At 48.7% G+C, this 18,537-nt stretch overlaps 1 protein-coding gene across 1 annotated transcript in view; it reads left to right on the plus strand.

Moving 5' to 3' along the window:
• The window catches only part of LOC149750489 (uncharacterized), a 48,634-nt gene continuing 30,097 nt past the window's right edge, over positions 1–18,537 (plus strand). Inside the window, exon 1 of the mRNA XM_089909157.1 lies at positions 1–18,537. This exon is cut by the window's right edge and continues 21,778 nt beyond it. The gene's annotated coding sequence lies outside the window, so the exon portion shown is untranslated.

The following is an 18,537-nucleotide window of genomic DNA, read 5'->3' on the forward strand; positions in this document are numbered from 1 at the left end:
TTAAACCCTGACACTGTGCAGGGCATTGTGCTGGGTTCCGTGAGGACGAGGAAAATGACTACAGGTATGAAAATGTGATGGGAAGAGTAATGGCAAAAGCCCTGGCCCAAGGAGTCAGGAAAAATCTCTTTTCAAATCTCAATCCTAACGCTTCCTAGTTAAGTTACCTCATACAACTTAACCTCAGTTTCCATATCTGTAAAATGTCTGTGCCACGAGTATTATAGGAAAGCCTGGCATAACCATCATAAGAGAGTCATTCATGGAGAGAAGAGTGTAATCAAAAGCACAGAGATGAACCTATTTGCAGGGCAGGAATAGAGACGCAGATGTAGAGAACGGATGGTGGACCCGGGGTGGGGTGTGGGGGAAGGAGGGCGTGGGATAAACTGGGAGATTGGGACTGACATATATACACTACTATGTGTAGAATAGATAGCTAGTAGGAACCTGCTGTATAGCACAGGGAGCTCAGCTCGGTGCTCTGTGGTGACCTAGATGGGTGACATGGGAGGTCCAAGAAGGAGGGGATATATGTATACATAGAGCTGACTCACTTCGTTGTATAGCAGAAACTAACACAACATTGTAAAGCAACTATACCCCAATAAAAAACCAAAATAAAACCTTATACACCCTAAAAAAAAAAAAACACACAGAGTTAAAAAAATAATGTGGATGGTGTGGATAGCATCTACTGGAAACAGGAAGCAGCCCAGTGGGACTGGAGCCTGGGTTGCAGGACCAGAACCAGGCCCCCCTCAGGGCCCTCAGCATCCCTGCTCCAATGTGTTCAGTGTTGCTGAGGAGAAAAACAGGCAGGGAAGCCGGCCCTAGGGAAGCAACGTGGAAAACCAGTGAAGAGGGAAAGATGAGATCTGAGGTGTGCTCGTAAATGCTTAACAACAAACTCTCAGGAGGACCCTGATTTGTAGCATGGTATAAGTACCTCCACGGTGGCTGATTTCAAGCTACCAACACATTTAACAACCAGATGGGAAACTATTTCCTGAAATGTTGACAATTGGCTCTCACAGCTGCAGTACATCTCTGGGTTGGGTTGAGGAAAACTGGGGAATACCAGCCAGGTCCTCAGTGCCAAACACAGAACCCAAAAACAGGATATACCTAGCAACTCGAGTCCATAAAACTCTGCATTTTAACATTTTGGAATCTCAGGTGTGATAAACATTCATCATGATTCTGAAAGCCTTCATAGTTTTAGGAGAATATACCCATGCATTATCCAGGCATCATTATTATGCCCATTTTACAGATGAGGAAACAGAGTGACATGCGACTTGACTAAATGGCACAATTAGCAATGAATGGAGTCTGACCCCTCTGCCCAACCCAGAGGAGGTCTCACTGCCTAGCACCTGGTTCAGCCCCACTTCAGTAAGAGTGAGCCCTCCACCCCATCCTGAGTTTCAAATGATCCTGAATAGGCTTAGGTCATCCATCCTCCTAGCCTTTGGAATGTGAATCCCAGGGTTACCGGTAAAGCTCTGGCCCAATTCTTCCTCAGCTTGCCCTCATCCCATCCCCCACCCCAGCATGACAAACCCCAAACTCCTTCTCTCAGGCTTCTCTCTGGCCCGGCAAGGTACTGCAATCTCATCACCTCCAAACAATTTGCTTCAGTCCTGCTGCATGTTCCTGCTTATTAAATTGTAGGATTACCCCACTCTGCTGCAGCAACAGGGCTCCCGGACTGGTTTATTGTTCTATTGCTCAGAACTGCTGAACTCAGCACCAGCGCCGGCTCCTCCAGGACTATGCATGATGGATGAGCTGGCACCCGCCAGCGTCTGAGAGCAGAGACTTGTGCTCCGAGCCCCAAAACGACTCCCCACCTGAAGGTTTGGTTTCCAATTATTTCTTCTAAGAGTGGCAGGTAGAAGAGAGACCCAAACTTGGCTTATTTCCCCCTCCAACAACTCAGCAAGGGTTGGAAGCTTTCACAGAAAAGTTTTGCAACTGTCCAATGCTCCGCCTCTTTTTCTACCTCATTCATTTTGCCCACCTAATCGCTTTTCTGTGACTAGCAGGTAAACTGGGCTAAAATGCCCTGATGCTGTAATTACCTTCAGGTACACGTGCACACATGGGCACGGACACGCATGTGCGGGCCAACCCTACCTGGTGCCGAGCTAAGCATTCTGGTGGCCTCAAGTCTATCTGTCTCCCTTTACCAGCTCACCAGTCAGTTTCTCCCCATTAAAACTCGCCCCTCTACTGCTGATCTTCCCTCTTTATTTAGCAAATTCTAACTGGCATCTCATGAAACACACAGAAACACGCGGTGAGGCAGCCAACAGAGACTGCCAAACTTGATTACCTGTGTAGATCCACCTTGCAGAGGTGCTGATGAAGTTTGGCTAGATTTTTTTTTCCTCCTAGGCAGCGTGGGCTCTTTCAATCCCCTCCCATACTTCACTCCAGATCCCCCAGGTAGTAAACCTGCTGTCTGGGCAGTGACCCAGGGTAGAGCTTGCACTTTTTTATCTTTTTCTTTAGGAAGAAGGCAACCTGCCCACCCCTGCTCAGCCCTGCCACCCCAAGGAGTCCCCACACCAAATTCTCTCTTTTCTCCAGTTGGCACATTTTCTCTTATATTTCTGAGCTCATCTGGGTAGAACCTCTTCCGTGAAGCCTTACTGATATACAAGGCAGGGACAGAGGCTCCTCCCTCTTGGCTGCTACAGTGCTAGCTAGCACAGGGGCTACTGTCCTTGCCCCTTCCTCTTGTAGCCCATGTCACCACACTGGCTCCCTCACTGCACTGTAAAATCTTTGTGTCCAGGGGCTCAATCTTAGCCATCCATTGATCTCCAGCATCTGATAGAGTATCTGGCACATAGTAGGTGCACAAGAAAGGTTGAGTGAAGTTATCAGTGAACAAATGACACCTGTCTCTCCTCTGTGTTCTCCAAACCCTCTAGTTCTCCAAATGATGAGGGCCACGAGTAGAGGACAGAGGAAGGTGTAAGCTATCTCTAGCTCAGAGATAGATTTTGATTCTGCTCTTGATGTCAAATAACATGAACTGCTTCAGCTTTTCAAAGCCTCTTCTATTAAGAATGCTCCCCCACCCCTCTGCTTTCCTAAAGTGGTATTCAGATGTTGATGCAGAAAAATAAAATCTCAAACAACCATTCTCCATGGAAATGGAAGTTCCCCCAACCCAGAAAACCTCCAAGCAAGTTGGAGAGACTTTTTTTGGAGCCAATAACTGTAGGAAATGTCCAGAGTGATAAATGTGCTAAAGACAAATGATTTTGCTTTCATGCACCATAATGTCCCCTGGGGTCCCTCTTCTGTCCAGGAGGGGCACGTGGGCAGGCCTCGAAGTTGTTTCTCTCACCTGAAGGACTAGGTTAGGCCTTGGGAGGGAGGGGCCTGGGAGAGGAGACCCACAACAGGGCCGGCTTCAGCCCGCCTTGCTGCCTCTACAGCTTCCAGAGAATGTGCCCACCTCAGGAATGAGGGGTCTCCAACCCCAGCCCAGAAATAGACGAGTGAACAACAAGCCGTCAGATCTCCCAGAGCAGGAAGACATCTGGTGGCAGGCCCTGAAACTCTGGGACAGTTCTGATCCATACTGGAGTGTAATGGGGCCAGGGGAGTTGGAGGCGGCAGTGTTAGCCCCAGACCCCAAGTCCCCTCAGTAACAGAGGGTCAGAATTCCCAGTTCAGGCCTCTCCTCACCTTCACCCAGTCAACAAATGTTTACTGAGCACTTACCACAAGCCAGGAACTTCTAGGTGCTGGCTTTCTTTAAAGAGGTTCAAGGTCTAGAGAGACAGAAAGACAAGAAATCAATACCTATAATGTAATGTATTATAGAGGTGTGCACTGATCGCAGGATCGTATGTGCAGAGTGGGGATGTGGTGTCGGGAAACAGTCAATGTACAAAGGGCTGGCTAGTGAAAAGCAACCCCAAACTCAGCTTCTGAGGGCACAACACTTGCACCAGGCAAGTCAACTAAGGAGATACCATGAAGTGGGAGGGAAGGTGCATTCACGAGGGCAGGAAGGGGCCTCCATTTGATTTACTGACTTGGGTTTAGGGCTTTGGCTCCACCTGTTCAGACAGGTGTTCTGTACCACCTGGTGGGTGTATGCAGAAAGGATGCCTAGTCTTTCCACTCTGGGGTGAGCGTTTACCCTCTCTGAGGGGGCTCTATTGACTCCAGAACCATCAGGTTTCTTTTGCTGCCTGCCTGTGTCCTTTGTGGTCTATTTCTAAGAAGCTACTTCTATAGGGAACAGGGGATAGGAAAAGAAGTTACCCCTCATTCTATCCCATGAGGCCACTAGGAACAAATATAAACCTCTTTTACATGGCACACCTTCATGTATTGATGAAAACAGCTATCATATCCCTCCCTCTGCTCCCCAGTAATTGCTTCTCCAGGCTAATCAGCCCCTGTCTCTTAATCCTTCGTCAGAGTGATCTATGTTCAAGTCCTCTCACCATTCTGATCATTTTTTTCTCACTTTCAGACTTGTTTTGACCCCTCTTAAAATGTGGAGCCCATAACCAAACATAGTAAACCAAGTATAATCCGAGCAGTACAGAGTAGGAATATCACCTCCCTTGTTTCTGGTCTCATATTTCTAATAATACAACCAAAGATAGAGTTTCCTCTTTTGGCAGCCACATCAAAACATTAAGTCCCATAAAGCTTACCATAAGCTCAAATCCTAAGTTTTTTTGTTTTGTTTTGTTTTCTATTTATGTTGCTGCTAAATCACATCTTCCCTACCCTACATTTGTGCGGTTACTTTCTGGGCCAAAGTACAGAACTAGGTAGAGGCAGATGAATTAGCATGCATTCCTCCTGACTTTGGGCCCTGAGAAACCTCTCAGGAAGAGGTCCTCCTGACTCTTCAGTATGTAGAGTGGAGGCCCAGGACCAGTGGAAAGCTGGTAATGAAAGCTCCAGTCCGCAGGCAGCCCAAGGGGGCCCTCCCCGTCCCCCAGGCATAGGCACTGATGTCCCCAGCAGGTTCCTGGGAATAAGCTGTCTCTTTGTGTCTCTTTCCTGTTTCACTCCAAGAGGCCAGCCCGCTCCAAATGTTGTACAACAGGGCTCTTTGGAACCTCCTCTGCTGTCCCTCCCCAGTAGAAAGAATTGCAGCTGATTCCAGACCTTCAAAGGAAGACCTCAGGCACAGCGCAAGGTGTGGAGGTACAGCTGCAAACTTCGATGAGCTTGTAACCAGAATCTAATTGAATCAGATGCTAGAACATTTAGGAGACTTTGCAGTCTTTTGCCTGTTTCTTCAGAAATAAAGAGGTGACAGTCAGATAAGGGGCTGGAGGTCAGAGCAGAGGGAATTGTCGTGGGTTTCCAGGACCCAGAGAGGCATGTGTGGACAAAAGATCCTCCACAGCAGAGCAGCCTGACTCAGGCATGGTGAGGGGAGAAGGAGTCAGGATCAGGGATACACAGTCAAACCAAAATGTGCAGCTCAGTTGGAGAAAATGAGCAAATACCACTAGAATGGCCAGCTCCTGAGTGGAGATGGGAGCCCCGTGCTCCCAGCCCAACAGCCCTGCCCTCCCCAGTCCATTCTCCTCTGCCCAAAAGCACACACTCGCAGGCAGGCAGGCAGGGCGGCAACCCTTGAAAGGAGTCTGGAGAAAGCGTCTTAGAGACGCGGACCTAGAAGTCTGGGGGCAAGGAGGACTCCTAGGGCTTTTACCTCTCAAGCTGACTTTGGAACAAAGAGCCAGACCCGGGGTGGGGAGACAGGAGGCTTTCAGCAAAGCCACCCTGATGTGCTTCCCACCCCTTGTTGACCCGCCATACAAACCAGTGTCCAGCCAGTCCACAGAGCATCCTCCTGGACCCTTGTGAATCAAGTTGAGGGGAAGGTAGATAATACTACTACTAATAAAGGGCAGGTGAGACTTTCCCGGCCATGTCAGCTGGGCTATAATTTGTTCCCATTTTGCTGAACAAATTCAGAGATCTAAGATGACCCCTGGAGGGGAAAGAATCTGACCAGCAGGATTTGTGCCTATTTTCTGCCCTCGGTACCCCTTGTTCCCTTCCCTTCACCCCACATTTTGGGGCCAGCAGCGAGCCACCTACCTCTAGTCCTACCTGGGAGCGGGGTGAGCTTCTGAACTAGAGGGCGAGGGCTCCTTCCTCAGGTCTTTCATTCAAGCCAGGTCCTTACCAACTTCCTGTCCCCTCCTCGTCTTTTCAGAGTCAGCTCAGGTGTCACCTTCTCTGTGGGACCTTCCCTGAATCTCACAGACAAAAGTTGGCAGTTTCTTTTTGGGGGGTATTCATCGTGTTTTTCCCATTGGCCTGTTTTTTCTGTCTGTCCATGTACATGTGTAACTAAGTTGGGAGTTCCTCAAGGGTAAGCACAGTCCCTCACTCACCTGGTACAGAGTTGATGCCATCGTGGAGTGAGGCAGTGAGGGAGAGAGTGAATGAATGAAATAGAGGGAGGGAGGGATGGACAAGGACACAGAGAGTGAATGAATGAAATGGGGGGGATGGACAAGGGCACAGAGAGTGAATGAATGAAATACAGGGAGGGAGGGATGGACAAGGGCACAGGGTCTCTACTCCACAAGTGTGGCTCATCTTGGTCATCTCTACTTCTCAGTCTACATTACTGGTTGGGAAATGGAAGAGCTGAGGCTGTGATAAGGCAAACTGAGTCCAGATGTCAGGGAAATCATGTGCCCTGATGGTCTGGGGGAGGAGTCCATAGACTTAAGAAAGCTCTCACCTGGAAAATCTCCCTCCCATCAGCCCCAGTGGAACCTATTCTTCTTCCAGAAAGAGTGCAGAATGCTCCAGGCAGACGCAAGGCCCTCCAGAACTGGGGAAGGCAATCACGGAGTGTCTGCTGTAAAGAGCCCTTTAATGGAAGCCAGGAGATCCAGGTATATTTGAATCTTAACCCTACACTGGCTGCATGAACTTGAGACAGAAATTCTCCTCTTAGAGCCTCAGTTTTCCCATCTGTTTGGTAAGAAGTTTGGATTGGTTGATGTCTGAAGAGATTTTGAGCAGAGGGAGAATTTGGGTTCTACGAAGCGCTGTGGGACAGCACGGCCCCACGATATCCTATAAATTGGGTTCTTTAATTCCCCTCCTTTCCTGGGAGGGGGGAGGAATCTACTTTCCCTGAGCACCAGGAGATCTGCCTTAAGAGCACATGGAAGTCAGGCTAGGAGTCTCGGCAAAATACACCACATCTGAGGAGACTTCAAGTGCCGTTGCCCTCCCGGTGGGGCAAGAGGGAGAAATGGGGAGAGGGAAGAAGGAGATGGGGAGGAGAGGGGGAAGGGGAATTAAAATAATCAGTGGTTGATAGACCAACCTCCTTAATGTTCCTAATGAGTTATCTGGCTCTTTCTCCAATTCCTTTTGTCTCTTCCCAACTTCCTCTCACACAGGGTAGTGTTTTTCCCCACCCCCTGGAATGAAAGAGAAGAGGGTCTGAAAGCCTCTTGGATTATAAAAGCCTCTTACTCTTCACGAGGAGCGCAGCAAACTCACTCTGTACTAAATGCCAGGATAACCCACTGGCTGGGCCTCTCCTCGGACCCAAGGGTCCCTGGATGGGGTGGCGGATCTCTGCTGGATTCCTGATGTGCACTGCATAGAGCTAGGACCCGGGAGTACGGCTAAAAGCTCCAGAGGTCATCCAGTTCCACTACCTGCGTGCACGTACGCGCGCGCACAAACACACACACACAGCCCCTCCTAGCCGGGATAAGATCTGAGATTCCCTTTCTTCCTTCCCCAGGTTTCTGGGAGGCCAGGAACAGCGCTCAGATCACCTGAGTCTCTCCAAGGATAGAGACCTCCCCTCCTTTTTCTGGTGTTTACAGAACAGTAAGAAAGCGAGGTTAGGTGCAGAAGGGCCTCGCCATTCCTGGCCCCCAGGGGGTGTGGGTGCTGAGAGGTGGAGCCAGCAGCCCAGGCCTCTCCGCATTGGGCGGGCTCGGCAGGTAACCCGAAGCTTGGCGGAGAGGTGCATAAATAAAGTGTGGAACTAGCACTACCTCCTTGAAAGGGGCTGAGTCCTACTTCTTCACCTTTGCCTTGGAAAAACCGGCTTCTCTCTCTTTTATTGTCTGTGCTGAAAGTTCAGCTGAGCCCCACCGTACTCCAAACTCTTTCTTTCTGGCTGAATTTGCTCCCCTCTACTCCATCTCCCCCTTCCTCTGCTTTCATATGCTTTTTTAATTAAAGGTAAAGTGACTGTTCAGGACCGGCCCCCACCTGCCCTCAGGACCCATTTCTGTTCTGCACGGGCCTGCTCAGCTGGACACTTTATACAGTAAGTGCTCCTCGTTTCTTATTCCCGGTCCTCAAACCTTAGGAGTGAAAGAACATTCCAAGACTTGGAATTCCTTTTCTTCCTCTCATGCGCACGAGTCTCCAGCCATCTCTTTGTTCTGAATTATCTGATGAAAAAAAATCTATGTATTATTTTGAATCAAGCTCAGAGGAGGCCCTGTTACCTGAAGGTACAGACACTCATACTGACAGGTGAGTCTGAAATCTCTGGATTGGGGGGTGGGGGGCAGTGGAAAACCAAAGCCAAGAGGCTCCATCAAGAGAATCATTGGGCAAAAAGAGAAGAGAGTGATCTGTGGAAAAAGCCACAGCCACTGGAAGTTGATTATCAACCTCCCCCAAGGCTAAAAGAACTGAACCTGCTGTATTTTCACCAAATCCCCAGTCAGTTCCATGTTCTCTTGGAGACTGCCAGGGATCCCAGGCAATAAATCTCACTGATAATCGGAACTGGTGTGGTGAGGTGGGAGCTAATCAGTTAAGTACCATGATTGCAGTTCTGTCTGGTTTCGTGAAAATTTACCCAATTAGAGGAACAGGGGGGTGACTGGCTTTTCAGTCCTGGGCTAGAGGGTGCAGCCCTAACAGTAGATTCAGGACCTGGGTTCCGTTCTTTGGTTCTCATGTCCAAGTTGGTTTTATTAGGAAGTCATTTAAGGCACAGTCTTGAAGGCGGTTGGGCAGCACAGCAGGGCAGTCAGGGGATGAACTTACTCTATAGCCAAATACATGTGTGGTTTGCTTCTCCAAACAAACCCCACAATGCAAGTGGCCAAGGCAAAGGTCACTGGGACATCAAGTTGGCGAAGGCATATTGGGCAGAAGAATCTTGAACTTGAGGTATGGGGTCCAGAGTGGGTCAAGGTTCCTGATACAGGTTTCAGCTCATCCTTTCCTGTCTGTCTTGTTGCAGCTGCAGGTCTGTAGGGTGAGGGGAGGGTGATAAGGGAAGGGCCTGCCTTTTCTGGGCTAGGGTGATAAGGGAAGGGCCTGCCTTTTCTGGGCTCTCTAATATCAGTGCTACCTCCTATTTGCACGGCCTTTCACAGTTAAAGTGCTTTTACAGACTCTGCCATCACTGGAGTATCCACCCTGGAGGTTAAGGACCCCATATGAGGGTGATGCTCTCTGCACACTCCGATTGAGGATTTGAAGAATCTGGTGGACGGTACATGTTGGGAGGGGTAAGAGTGGGGTAAGGGGGGTCTGGAGGGAGAGGAATTGTCCCTTGTGCTCTCTGACTTGGGCTGAAATCCAGAGAGAAAGCAAAGAATCCTTCCATCCCAGAGCTATTTCCTCCCATCATAGCCTGCCATCATTTATCAGAGCCAAACAGGTTGGTCTCTTTCTTCCTTTAACTATGAAATGGTTCAAAGACAGTGCAGGGGGACCATATCATCTAGATCATTCACAAGTGAGGCACATTTCTCTCTCATGATTGAGAGCCACGAGTACTTACGAAGAAGGCTGATGGGAGAGGATGGGCCAGCCTCCTTCCTCCTGGTACCCAGATCCCTGCCCAGAGCACACCCTGTGTTCGCCCTGACCAAGGAAAGTGGGGCTCTGCCTCAGCAATGGCTGGAACCCCGAGCCCTTGTTGAAGAGCCTTTTTTGAGATGCCCAACGCCCAGGGGGTTGGATGGGGGGTGGGGAGCCACATTACAAGCCGCTGCCTCCCTGCATCGGGCCAGAACAAGCCCCAGGAAGAAAGTATTCCAAACAACAGGGTGGATCTGCCCTAACATACCCAGTCAGCAAGTCGGTGCTGAGAACAGCCTTTTATGGGGCTTACACTGAGCCCAGGGCACGTCTGGACACAGCGAGGAAGGGGAGGGGCAGTAACTACATAGCAACGGGTGGATGGCATCTCTTTGTAGGAGGACAGAATGCTCTCAGAGGGTTTCCATCCTCTCTGTTTATCGGTCTCTGAAATCCAGGTTATGGCCTCCCTCTCCACATTCCCCATCCCCAAGCCCCGAGAAAATGTAGTGGTGCCATTTCCAGGAAGGTTTGGGAAAGCATGGGGGGCCCCCGGAAAGTGGCCATCCTAGATGAGTCTGTAGGAGTGAGAGTAAGAAGGCTCACCCTCAAAAAAAACAAACAAACAAACAAAAAGAAAAACAGAAAGGTCTTCCCTGGTGGCGCAGTGGTTGAGAGTCTGCCTGCCGATGCAGGGGACACGGGTTCATGCCCCGGTCCAGGAAGATCCCACATGCCGCCGAACGGCTGGGCCCGTGAGCCATGGCCGCTGAGCCTGCGCGTCAGGAGCCTGTGCTTCGCAACGGGAGAGGCCACAACAGTGAGAGGTCCGGGTACCGCAAAAAAAAAAAAAAAAAGAAGAAGAAGGCTCGCCCTCATGTGCCCTCCTGCCCCAGCCCCGACGAGGGTGTCTGGCTCTAGCCAGCCATTCCTCCTCCCATTTCGCACCCGCAGATGGGCCTGCCAATTGCTGTTCACGCTTTCTGGACAGTGTGTTCTGTAGGGCAACGCCCCCGCCCCTGCCTCCCTCTGCCTTGGTAGGCAAGTGCACAGTAGATGGATTCTTCTAAAGCAATTTCAGAACACCTGCCTTCTGCAGCCAGGGCCAAGCTCAGTTATGGCCCACGCAGGGGGACACAGACCAAAGAGGAGGATGACCAGCGTCCATCTAGGTAAACGCAGAGAAGTTTCCACATGGACTGGTGTGGAATGGCTGCTTCCAGGGCAAGAAACGGCAAGGGTCCCAGTCCCGCAGGCCATCCCCACCACTCAGCATCTTTGGTGCTGCAGACACAGGGGGATCTTGGTGAGCTGGATCTCTGCAGCTCCTGGGAGGAAGTGATCCTGGGGAAGATGTGAGTACTCAGATCTCCCACACCTCCCAAGTCTGTGATTCAAAGATCCCGAAGGCTTTCAGCCAGGCAACAACCCTGCGTGCAGAGGCCGGGCTTGACACGTGGCCCACCCTCTGAGAAAAAGACCTCAGACCGTCCATGTGTTTCTCTTGTCCTTCATTCCACCGGAGTCTGTCTCATACCCAACCAGATTTCAGTGGAGTGAAGTTCAGGAGGCGTGGAACTGACACCAGAGCAGCTGCAAGAGTAGCTTTGACTTGGAAAAGGAAAGGCCCAGTGAGAGGTGTGAAAGATGCAGACATCTGCTGTGAGTATCCTTCCGCAGATGGGACGGGCGATGGGCAGATTGGCAAAAGCACCACAGATGGGATCTGCTTATTCTTTCTAAAATGGATGCTATGGACACGTGTGTTTTCTGTAACTCATAAAAATTAAAAGTTTTCTGTCTCTGTGATTCATGCTGTTGGATGCCGACTCCCTGGCCTTCTAAGTCACCTCCCCTTTGAGCTAAAACGGAGACATGGGCTTGAACAACTGACACAGAATCCCTGCTCTCCTTGGGTTCTCCAGGCGGGTGGCTGGAACACTGTTTGAAATCAGCAAGGAACCCTACTGCCCTCAGCCTCCCTGCAGTGCCAGCAGGACCTGCAGAATGGTGTAAAAAAAACTCTATTAAGATGTCTAAAACCCATTTATATTGTAATAAAATAAATGTAAGTAAGATTTAAGTGAGGGCAGATTGCAGATATCTGAGACGCTATACAAGATATATCTCATATAGTACGGGTGTAAATTCTGTAAAGGTTCATGCACTTCAACATATTTGACACATAAAAATGTCAGGTCTAACATTTAATCATTTATCCATTGTAATTGCCCTTATATGGGTCTCTTCTCCCCAAGACATATGACTAAAACACCAGGCTTGGTGGAAATCTGGAAGGCGAAAAAACAAATAATACTTCTCAGCTGTCAGGCTCTATGATTTGCTTTGAGAGATTTAGCATTGATTTCATTGGCTTTACAGTCCTGTCTGATTTGCCTTTTTTTTCTCCACGTCTCTTCTTTAGGGAAGAAGAAGGTTGTGGGGAACAGGGTGGGCCCCTAAGTCCAAAGGAAGTCCCACCCAGCTACTGAGGAGATGCCCAAGCCTTTCTGTGAATTGCCCCTTCCTCAGGTAAACAGGGGCTCCTTCAGGGAGCCAGTCCACTAAAGAGGCAAAATCTGAACAAAGCCTGCCCCTGACAAGACTTCAGAAAAACCGGTTTTCACCTCCAGAATGTGCCCCAAATGGTAAAGTCAATAGATGCCCCTGGCTTGGCCGAGTGGTGTTTTTCTTAGGAGCCGGCTATAAAGGAGAGTCCAGCTTTACAGATGGACGCCTGTCACTTGGGTATCGAAGCCCCCTCCCCCAGCCAGTGACCCCTGAGGGGAGGGGCCTCTTCACCCCTCCACCCCTTCCTGGGACTCCGCCCCTCAGGAATACAGGGCTCCCAGACTGAGGGCAGGAGACAAGAGGAATAAGCATTTCTCCAAAATATTTTCCTCTACGCTCTACGTGATGCACTGTTGGGTCTCCATACCCCAAATCGCACTCCAACGCCATCTTCGCAGCAGGGACACAAGAGTCTGAACTGCCCCCTCCCCCTGCTGGTGCAGCACGGGCAGGGTGGTTAATCTCCCATTCGGAAGGAGCGTGAGCCAGCCCGGAGCAACCTGCCAGGGAAGCCAGCGTGTGCTGTGAGCTGGAGCGAACTGCCCCATCCATCTTCCCCATCCAGCCCCCGCTATTTTATGTCCCATATCTTCATTGCAAAGCATGGCTCGCCACAACGCAACACAGAGAAAATGATTTAATCAAATTTCCCCTGCAACAACAAGCAATGTTGCCCTGCTCGCTTTATTCATGATCTTTTATTGAGGCAAAAGGCAAATATCATTAAGCCAAACCTGAACAGACAAATATATACAACCACTGGTAATTTCATAGGTTGTGCTAATGGTATACACTGTAGATACAACCTGAGAAGAGTAAATTACAATCCTATCAATAATACATCACACCCGGGCTCTGGTTTCCTAGTTCACGAGAAAATGTGTACTGGCAAAAGGCTCTCCAAACAGTAAAAGCCATGCATATAATGAGACAGAAGCTACCTGCTCCCCTAGGGCTGTAGTCTGGTCTTTGTTATCAAGGTCCTTGATGGAAGAAATATCCCACATTGAAATATCCTAAAGCCGGTGCTAAATAAAGAAATCCCATTCACGTTCTCGGCAGACCCCTGGGTGAAGCTTCAGTCACAGAATAAGCTACAATCTGGGCCTCCGTTTGCCAGACAGCTCAGAGAACTGCATCCTTTTGAATGCCTCGGGTCCGTGGTAAATGTCTAGGGTCTGTGGGAGTGACCTACAACGATGGACAGGGGTCTGCAGAGAGCCCCAGTGCAGACGGCAGTGTCAGAAGGAAAAACCACATGGCTTCAGAGCTCTCTTCCTGACCCTAACTCTGACCCTGTCTGTGGTCCTCCAAAAGAAAGGAAGAAGGGAGGGAGGACTGATAACAGGCAAGCAGCCAAGCACCTGCAAAAGATAAGAGATTTATTCTGGAATTTTAAAAGTCCCTAGTTCTTAAAAGTCAGTGGATCCAAATCCCCTTACTCCTACTTCCAACCCCCGTCCCCGCGTCCCCTCCCCTGTCCCCAGAGAAGCAAATGACAATTTCATTTGCAAGTGAGGAAGAAGGCTTTCTGTCAAGGTAATACTGCTATCAGGGACGAATTAGGTTACTGTTTACAAGAGTGCTAGTTCGGGCCATAGTCACACACTGATTCCCATCTTTGACCTCCTCTGATTAAGGACGTGAGGAGGAATCAGTACCTCCCTTAACTCTTTTTAAATTAGACCCTGAAAGAAAGAGCCCACAGAGGGATAAGAGCCTGTCAGGGTCTTTCAGGCAAAAGGAAGACAATGCAAGCAGGCAGCTGCCTCAGACTCAAACTCAGAAATGCAAAGGGCTGGCCAGACACCAGTTCGTTAGTGGAAATAAAAGCTTCCTAAACTGTAGGGAACTGACTCTAGGCTTTCTGGAGAGAGACACCTATGCATCAAAGAAAAACAATGCAAAAGACTACCTTTGTCCGGAGGCAAGGAGCAGCTTCTAGAAGACTCGTCACAGTCTCCCGCCCTCCTCCCCACAACGCCTCCGTCCCCCCTCGATTCCTTTTTCCCCTTTGGAGGGGTGAAGAAGGCCATTTTTTCCTTGATGCGTGTCAGATAGCAGGGCTGGGTGGGACACCTGGTGGTGAATAGGGGAATTACACCCACATTGGCTCTCAAGCATCACTACAGGTCTAAGGAGACTTGTGCACCCTCGGAGATCGTGGGAAATAACAAGGCAAGCAGCTGCTAGGGTATGTGGAATTGAAGCGGACTTTAAATATAGTAGCAATTCGGTAGATACCCACCTACGTTTCTGCTATGTTCAACTGTATTGGGGAAGTATTTGGCTAGGAATAAATATAAGTAACTGGAATTTATAAATAAACAAATATACACTATGATTTGCAATACCACTCCCGTATTATTATTATTATTTTTTTTTATTTATTTTTTTTTGCGGTATGCGGGCCTCTCACTGTTGTGGCCTCTCCCGTTACGGAGCACAGGCTCCGGACGCGCAGGTTCAGCTGCTATGGCTCACGGGCCCAGCCGCTCCGCAGCATGTGGGATTTTCCTGGACTGGGGCACGAACCCGTGTCCCCTGCATTGGCAGGCGGACTCTCAACCACTGCACCACCAGGGAAACCCTCCCGTATTATTTTAAATTTACTTAAAGTCATGTTGAAAGGAGATACCATCCCAGAGGCTTCATCTTGCTGAACAGCTGGGAGAAGTTCCCCAGAAGATAATCTATAGATGAGAAACTCTCACCAAAGATAATCAAACACTGACTGCGTAAGGCTAATACAACTCCTTATTTGCACCCAAGTGCATTGCTGGCAGCAGGCTGCGGTTTCTGAGTCAGTGTGTGAAGTACTTAAGAGGGGTCAGATTAGATCTGGTGCCAATGTGATCTGGCTAGGGGACTTTGGGCCAGACGCTTAACCTTTCTAAGACCCAATTTCCCTATCTGTCAAGTGGACATAATGATAATAATGGCGAGTATTTACTAAGGGCCAGGCACTGCATGCTTTGCATATATTAAATCATTTAATGCTCACAATCACCTTATAAGGTATGATTGATATTTCAGTTTTATCACCATAAAAGTAAAACAGAGAGGGTTAAGGGACTTGTCCAAGGCCACCCAGTTTGTGAGCAGCAACCCTGGGCTCCCGGGCCCTGGAGTTCACACACGGGACTATTACTCTCCCCCATTTCTTGGTGCTGGTGGGAGGATGAGGTAGGATAATGCAGGCAAAGGGTTCAGCAAGTGTCCAGTAAACCGTAAGGATTCAAAAATAGTATTTACTATTGTAACCTCAATAACAAGACAAGTACCTTTGAGAAGCTTGCCTTGTGTCTGCCGACCAGGAATAAGTAACCATATGCACATCTTTGGCTGCCAGCAATCCAGTGTTGAGTTCACTGTGCAGTTTAGTCCCAACTACAAGCCACCTCGGCTTCTAGAACAGTTCTCTCTTCCTCCCATCATCTTCATTTTAGGGGAGTTTCGTTTTTTAGCTTCACATTCAGTGCATGTGTCGTACCTTAAGGCCTTGAGGATTTTTTTTTTTTTCAAAATAGGCGTGGCATAAATCAGAAGTAAGTAACCATTTTTCCAGGATAAGTGTCATTTCAAATTTTCACTCTATTTTCCCTGGGGCAAGTGGAATATATGAGGGAAAAAGAAACTGGTGAAGAGCTAATAAAGAAAAAATAGTTTCAGCTCCCAAGAAAGTAGAACATTCAAGAGATGAATCAAGAAAGACATCAAGAAATAGCAAACAGACCATCAGCAAGGAGGCTGCGATGGCTCTGAGCTCAGTACCCTGAAGCCAGAGGCTGAGGTTTGAGGAGCAGTTTCACGCTGAAGCCATGACATGGAGGTCCCAGTAAAGAGACTGCAGTCCTGACAGCAAGCGTGCCATCCCCCCGCTGGGGCTCATTCCCCAAGGGTTTTCACAGATGGGAGTGGGGCTGTTATGCCACTCGGACCTGCCAGGTACCTGGCTCTCAGGTCACCACTCCCTCCTAGAGTGCCCAGCTGATCTCAGAGTATGAGGGTACTGGCTGGAGACTGCTTATCTGGTAGGTGCCAGTACCAGGGAGGTTCTCACCGGCAGCTGGACAAAGGAAGGCTAAAAGAGAAAGGGAAATGTTTACAGAACCTGTTCCTTTTGTCTCATTACCTTAGCCCAGACCATTTGCTTTCTAAGAAAGAGAGCCTGGAACAAAGAAAGTGTTCCTTTTTTATAACATAACTATATCAATTATGTTTCATCACTAAACCATTATGGCACGTTGCATTATAATCCAGCTGTTAACGGCCTCACCTCAAAAGTCCACAGCACTCCCCTTTGCCCTCCTGAAGGCCTGGCTTTTAGCTAAGTTGCTTTATCTACTGCAATCTGGTCCAGAGTCCTTCCTTCCTCCGCCAAGCCCATGCCAACAATGGCAGCAAATTCCCTGGGCCCCTCCAAGCGGGGTCTATTAAACATGTCTCGCCCCTAGGAGGTTAATTTTCAATGTTTCTATGGGTTAATAAACCAGCAGGGCTTCTTTAACTTGAATGTGCACACAAGGCACCTGGGAATCTTGTAAAAATGATTCAGCAGATGTAGGGTGGGGCCTGAGGACTGCATTTTGAATAAGTTCCCAGGCGATGCCACTGTGGCACCAGGCCTACACTTGGAATAGCAAAGAACTAGAGGGCTTGAGACTCAAAGCCAGTTTCCCCAACACCCCGCCTCTCAGTTCAACAGAGGGCCAGGGCCCACTTCTCAGCTTTCCTTTGCTCCTTTTCCTCTGTTTTTTCTTTCAAGTCCCTGGCGTCTTAGCCACTCCGGGGACACATGAGAGCCGCAGAGGGCAAAAGGGGGGTTTGGGCTTGTCATGGCAGCCCAGGCTCTGACATGTGATGAAGAAGTTGGGGTCTTTTCTGGACCTAAGAATGGCCCAGGCGATCCCAATTCAAAGAACCCACAGCAGTTTAGAATAGTAATTGTACCTCCAATGCCTAATATACGAGGTACGTTACTATGGATAAAATCTTTGGGACCCAGGAACTAAGAGGAAGCACCTTCAAGGATCTTGGCCCATGACCACTGATCTGGAGCTAGGAACCATGAGTATACTTTGGCTGCCAGAAAACTCAGAGCTAAACTTAGTGAGCAATTTTGAAGATGAAAGAAGTTGTCAGATAATTTACCAAAGATTAAGATTCTGGGCCAGACCTTGAACTGACCTAGTCCTCCCGCCTTGTAGACTAGTGTTACTTTCAACAAGCCACTCTGTCGCTGTGCTAAGAACCTCCTGCTCTCTTGGCTAATTACCACGTGGATTTATCAACACCCTGAAACTCAATGCCTCAATTCATTTTTTTTGTAACAGGGGGACCGTAGAGCTGTTAAAATGCAAAAATTAAATATTTAATATCATATATATTTATAAAAGTATACTTATAATATTGAGTTACTTTCTCAGCGGTTACTGGAGAAGTGAATACCACAGATAAATGACTCTTCTGAGCAGTACTATGTTGGCTCAGGAAATCAATGACTGGGTGGAAAGAACTCAAGCTGAAGCAGGACAGATTTGGGTTCAAATCCAGAGTCTGCGGCCTTAAGTAAAATAATAAACCTATCTGTGCTTCAGCTGACAAAAAAGTTACAAAGCAAATCATGTTCCTTATCTCTCAAAGTCATTTCATTGCAGGTACAAGAAGTACTCAGTGAATGGTAGATAGGAATAGGAGTATTATTTTACATCTCACTGGTAGTCGGACACAGAGACAATGAAAGACAGCAGGAGCAGGAGAGCTGAGGAAAGACTGTGAGGTCGCAGCCAGAGGAGATTAAAGACACACAAAAAACCCAGAGGCCTCAACAAAGTAGGAGTCTGAAACACAATGGGCAGAGAGGGAAGTGTGGATTCCAAAGGGCAAATCATCCCTGGATCCAAATGGATGTTGGAGGTATACATAGGCAGAGGGAAGACACACTGTGACCGATAATCAGAATAAAGTAGTGGTTCAGCAGACCACACAGTGTAGGGGTTCAGGAAGATGCATTTCCCTGCATAAAGGTGAGACAATGAGTTGGAAAGCCAGACAGGTTGGTGGGCAAGAAACATACCCACCACGAGAAACAAGCAACAGGAGGCTAAGAATTGACCTTGCTGGAGGCAAGTGTCTGGC

Source organism: Delphinapterus leucas, chromosome 1, assembly GCF_059928025.1.
Source record: "Delphinapterus leucas isolate spDelLeu-1000000601 "Yukka" chromosome 1, BTC_Dleu_Yukka2, whole genome shotgun sequence".
Taxonomy (NCBI): domain Eukaryota; kingdom Metazoa; phylum Chordata; class Mammalia; order Artiodactyla; family Monodontidae; genus Delphinapterus; species Delphinapterus leucas.